We start from the raw sequence: 6,164 nt of genomic DNA on the forward strand, positions 1-6,164 counted from the left end.
ATGAGGCTCTCTGCTCCCGTAAAGATTTACAGCCTCGGAAACCCTGTACAGGGTCACTATGGGTTGTAACTGACTCCATGGCACATAACCACCACCAAATTCAAGTACAAGCTAACATTCTAGGGATATCCTACTCGGGTATCAATACATCCATGACCAGAACACAGAAACAATACTAACACCCGCTAGGCCTGGCAGAACTCCCTGCATGCCATGAACCAGAGAGCTGGCATCAGGATCCCCATCTGGCAGCTTGGGTCTATGCAATGAGGGAGCAGGGCATTGACTCAACTCTCGCAACTCCAACACCTACCAAACCTTGGAAGGGGGAATTCTTTTGAAATCCTTGTGGTCCGTTCCACCCATCATGTCTTTCATTCCTTTTAGCCTTAATTACTAGCTGAGATACATGCTTCTCAGGCTTCTGTGCTCATCCCCACTTTGTCCATGCTTCCTTTCTCCTATACCACCTCCCACTGCTTCATTATTTTTTTCCTCTATACCATGGCAAATGCACTCCCTACCTCTAGCTCCATAGCCTGGTTGAAATCTGGCTCTCCCCAAACTCAGCACTTCCCTCGCAGTTGTTTATTCTCATACACAACTCATCATACCTCAGGGGATGTCTGGTCTGGGCACTAAGCACCTATTGTCATTTCCAGATCATTGCTCTCCTTCCATTGTATAAGAAGCCCTGTTCCTGGAAGGCTTACACCATCTGGTTTTACTTTCAACTACATGCTTAATTCCACAAATCACAGAAAGATTTCATTGTAGTCATTTCTGCCATTTAATGAAGGAGCCCTGGTGGCATTGTAGGATAAGCACTGGACTGCTAACTGAAAGGTCATCAGTTCAAACCCATCAGTCACTCCAGGGGAGACAGATAAGACTTCCTGTTCTTGTAAAGATTTACAGCCTCAGAAAGTTGAACAGAGCATGACTATGAGTCAGAACCAACTGGATGGCGGCAGTGGGTGATGGTGGTCATTTAATGAGTCACAATAGTTGCAGCATGCATTAATCCCAATTAATCTAGGTAGAAATTCTTAATCTAGCTAGAAACCCTTATCAGTTATTTGACTTTTTGTTGTTTTACTCTCAGTTCTGATTCATAACAATCCTGTATAGGGTTTCTAAGAAACAGCTGGTGGGTTTCAAACTGCTACCCTATGGTTTGCAGTCCAGTGCTGACCTTAGTTATTTAGCTATTTGACATTGGGCAAGTTATTTAGCCCCTCTGAGTTTTAATATCTTGCTCTAGCAAATAGAGATAACACCACCTAACAAAACAGATTAGTGTGTGAACTATTACAGAATATTTGAAATTATCATCATGGGTTTAAAATGTGAATTAAATTCAGTGGTATGAATGTAATTTGCCCTAGGAAATTAAGGGTTAGCTACAACTATTTTCTTACTATTAAAAGTAAGATGTAAGTTTAGTCATGAGCTGGTAATTGTTAAAGTTGGTGATCCGTATGTAGTGGTTCATTATACTCTTCTATTTGAGTGTGTGTGTGTGTCTAGTTGCCGTTAAGTTGATTCCAACTCATGGCAACTCCATGGTTAATTTTTCACAAGTAGATCACCAGGCCTTTGTTCCAAGGAAAGTACCTCTGAGTGGATTTAAATCTCCAATCTTTTAGTTAGCACAGAGCACATTAACTAATACGTATAATATCTCCAAATATCAGCTATTCACTTTCATTCATCTAGTACCTATTCATGGTCTATTCACATTGACCAGACTGTTAGACATTTTATTGTTAAGTGCTGTTGTGCTGGTCCTTAATCATAACAACTCTGTATAGGGTTTCTGAGAAGAGGCTAGTGGATTTGAAATGCTGGCCTTGCAGTTAATAATCCAGTGTTTATCCTACAGTGTCACAGACTTGAAGAATTCCTCCTTGTTGTAGAGGCAAGAGGATTACTGGTGAAATTATTTACACCAAAAATAATTTACACTAAAAACAATATAAACAGATGATGTAAATTCCTGACCTATGATGTAAACTCTACAAGAATTCAGGAGAAAATAGAATTAAAATTCTATCAATAATTTTTAGATTTTCTAAATATCTGAGTGTCAGGAGTTCTCTCAGCAAAAGACAGGGATTTTTTTTTTCCTTTATTAATTTTGAGGTGTACATTACCATATTTTTTTTAAGCTGATGTCTTTTTTTGTTTTTTTCAGATGAAGTTGAAACCATGATGTAAGATCTTCTTGAACTGAAGTTCAGGAAAAGATTTACAAACATATGAAAGTGTGTTCTAAGGACTGAGTTGTGTTGGACTGGATGCTGTCTTCATTGGTTGTTGTTCTTACAAAGTATGAAGAGTTCAGACAAGGAGAACAGCTTTGTTTTGGTCCAGTTTAAAAGACAAACTCTGTCTAGGTACATATGTGTTTTACATGTTTATTTTGGCTTTTATAAAAATGGGTGAGACCTTAAAAAGTACTTATCATCAATTTTGCCTCATTGCAGAATTAAATAATGGTTCTACATAATGATATTGATTCTCTCAGACTGCATATATTAAGTGATTTATATATTAAAAAAATAATAAAAAATTGGATATTTATTTTCATAGAAAAGTTCTGAAATTACAACTCTTTGAGACCCAGGCACATTTGGGACTGTCTGTGCAGGGCTATTTATTATTTTAAAATTAGGACTCAAAATTAAATTTCCTGAAACACGAAGTCGAGGGGGCTGTAAATTTCCAATTTTGGCAGCTTGAGCAACACACAGGTATCTGTGATGACTTTTAATTTAGAACTTGGAAATAGAGAGTAGGGATTTGAATCTAATTAATCTTTCTCTCTCTTTAAACTTGTGGAATTGTTTGAATAGTAAATAAAGCTTTGAGAATGCAGAAGGAGAATATCTCAACTGTGGAATAGCTTTCTTTGACTACTCAGGGGAACTCTTAAATCATTCCCTGTGTTCCTAACTACTGCTAGTTCCTGGATGTTTTCCTGATTTTGAGAAACAAATCCAAAACCTCCCAGCCTCTATCTGTCTAGAGAGAAAAGAAAAGACTGGGACTGAGCATACTTCAAACACAAACCTGGCAGTGGTCATTGATAGACTGAGAAGTACTGTAGTTGATGCTTTTTCTATACTGTCTCATTTAGTCCTGCAATCACTTTACCCAAGAACTAGTGTCACCTCTATTTTCAGAAAAATAAACTGAGGCTCAGAGAGCTTATATGATGTGTCCAAGGTCACATCACAGAGCTAATATGTGGTCAAGAAGTTGAACATAGATCGGTCTGACCTTAAAGTCTGTGCTTCACATCATGGGGCTTTCAAAGTTTTCGCTTGTTCTTCATATTCTAGATCAAAATTCAAGCAGAGGAGGCAGCAAGATGACAGACGAGGCAGAAAGGCTGTATAGACCTTCTACTGCAAAGATGCGGAAAACCAAATGAAACAGATGCAGATGATAGTCCTGGAACTCTAAGCTTCAGGGGAAGGGATAGAGAAGTGGACTGACTGTTTATTAGGAAACAGAACTGAGCAGATGATGGGGGGTGAGGGCAGATGTGAGATTGGTGACCTATGCCCACTGACTAGACAGACACATCCATCTTGAGCTTTTGTGAGCAACTGTAGAGGCAAATAAACATGGTGCTGTAGGATAAGCACTGGATAAGCACAAGGTTGGTTTGAACCACAAGGTTGGCAGTTCAAACTCACCAGTCACTTCTTGGAAATTCTATACAGAATCTTTATGAAATGGAACTGATGCCAGAGCACTTAACAACAACAGCAACAACAACAAACATACTGACATTGTAGTAACATACCTGTGGCTCACAGAGAATACGTGTGTTTTGGTTTTGTTTTTTCTTGTTCTCCACACTCTGCTGATGACCAGAGGCTAGGTAGGTCCCACTCATGTACAAGGGAAGCTCCTACTCTCCCAGTGGTAGGAGCTGCACGGAGGTGAGTTCCATGGTTGTGAGCCCCTTTATAGGAGTGGGGAGCTGTCCACAATGACCTCATTCAGGCGGTGCCTGCTCCAGATCTGGAGAGGTGGTCCTGGCCAATGTGAACTAGCTCTTGCTAGGAGGAGTAGCTGAACAGATGCATGGGGGAGGAGGAAAAAAAAAAAAAGAAAAGAAAATGGATATCTGCACCAATGGTCGAGTCACAGTATGGTCACCTTGAACTTTCGTGGGCAACTTTGAAGGCAAGAGGGTAGTAGGTGACTCAGAGGCATGCCGCTTATTGGTGGAGAAAAAGCAGTGATATGTTTTTGTTTTGTTTTCTTATACCCTATATTATTCTGGTGACTATCCATGTACATTCACAGGGAAGATCCTGTACTCTGGGCTGTTGAAGATACATCAAAGTATGTGGGGAGCTAGCAGTACCAACTGTGGCACCTGGAATCAGGTGTGGCCTATTCCAAATTAGCAGACCTGATTCTGTCCAGCCCTGCACTAGAATGACCTTTCACCCTTGGATCCCATCTGGGTCAGATCAGCCAGCTGACTTGATGTCTCCATAAACTAATTCCAGACTGGGTGAGGAGAAGAGATAACACCTAGCCCTATAGGAACTCCGTGTAGGGTTGAGTGTCACTGTCTCATCCCCTACCCATTCATGACATAAGGCACTTGGCTGGTTGTTGTTGTTAGGTGCCATCGAGTTGGTAACAACTCATAGTGACCCTATGCACAACAGAATGAAACACTGCCTAGTCCTAGGCCAACAATAGAATTGTTGCCATGCTTGAGCCCATTGATGCTGTCACTTTACCAATCCATCTCGCTGGGGGTCTTCCTCTTTTTCTCTGACCCTCCACCTTACCAAACATGATATCCTTCTCCAGTGACTGGTCTCTCCTGACAATATGTCTGAAGTATGAGAGACGAAGATTGGCCATCCTGGCCTCCAAGGAGCACTCTGGCTGCACTTCTTCCAACACAGACCTGTTAGTTCTTTTGGCAGCCCATGGTACTTTCAATATTCTCCTCCAACACCATAACTCAAAAGCATCAATTCTTCTCTGGTTTTCCTTATTCACTGTCCAGCTTTCGCATGCTTAAGCAGTTATTGAAAATACCATGGCTTGGGTCAGGTGTACCTTAGTTATCAAGCTATCATTTTTGCTTTTCAACACTTTAAAAAGGTCTTGTGCAACAGATTTTCCTAATGCAATACGTCATTTGGTTTCTTGACTGCTGCTTCCGTGATAGTTGATCCCAAAAGAAGGAAGTCCTTGACAACAATCATTTCTCCATTGATAAGAATGCTGTATATTGGTCTATTGATGAGGATTTTTGTTTTTTTTACATTGAGATGCAATCCATACTTAAGGCTGTGCTCTTTGATCTTGATCAGTAAACATTTTAAGTCCTCCTCACTTTCAGCAAGCAAGTTGGTGTCATCTGCATATCACAGGCTGTTAATGAGTTGTCCTCCAATCCTGATGCCACATTTTTTTCATAGAACCCAGATTCTCAGATTATTTGCTCAGCATACAGGTTGAATAAGTATGATGAAAGAACATAACCCTGTCTCATACCTTTCATAATTTTAAACTATTCGGTGTTCCCTTGTTCTGTTTGAACAACAGTCTCTTAGTCTATGTACAGGTTCCTCATGAGCACAATTAAGTGTTCCAAAATACTCATATTTTGCAATGCTGTCCATAGTTTGTCATGATCCACACAATCGAAAGAGTTTGTGTAGTCAATAAAGCATAGGTAATCATCTTTCTGATATTCTATGCTTTCAACCAAGATCCATCAGACATCAGCAAGATATTTCTCATTCCACGGCCTCTTCTGAATCTGGATTGAACATCGCAAAGTTCTCTGTCAATGTATGCTTGCAGCAATTTCTGTATTACCTTTAGTAAAATTTTACTCTCATGGGATATCAAAGAGATTGTCCAACGATTTCCGCATTCCATTGGATCTCCTCTCTTTGGAATGAGCACAAATATGCATCTTTTCCAATCAGTCGGCCCTATAGTTGTCTTCCAAATGTATTGGCATATATGAGTGAGTGCCTCCTATGCCGCCTCACTTTCCTGAAAGATTTCAATTTTTATTCCATCAATTCCTCATGCCTTGTTCTTTCCCAATTCCTTCAATGAACTTTGGACTTTCTCGTTCAGTATCATTGGCTCTTGATCATATG

The sequence above is a fragment of the Chrysochloris asiatica genome, unplaced genomic scaffold (genome assembly GCF_000296735.1).
Source record: "Chrysochloris asiatica unplaced genomic scaffold, ChrAsi1.0 scaffold00033, whole genome shotgun sequence".
NCBI classification, from domain to species: domain Eukaryota; kingdom Metazoa; phylum Chordata; class Mammalia; order Afrosoricida; family Chrysochloridae; genus Chrysochloris; species Chrysochloris asiatica.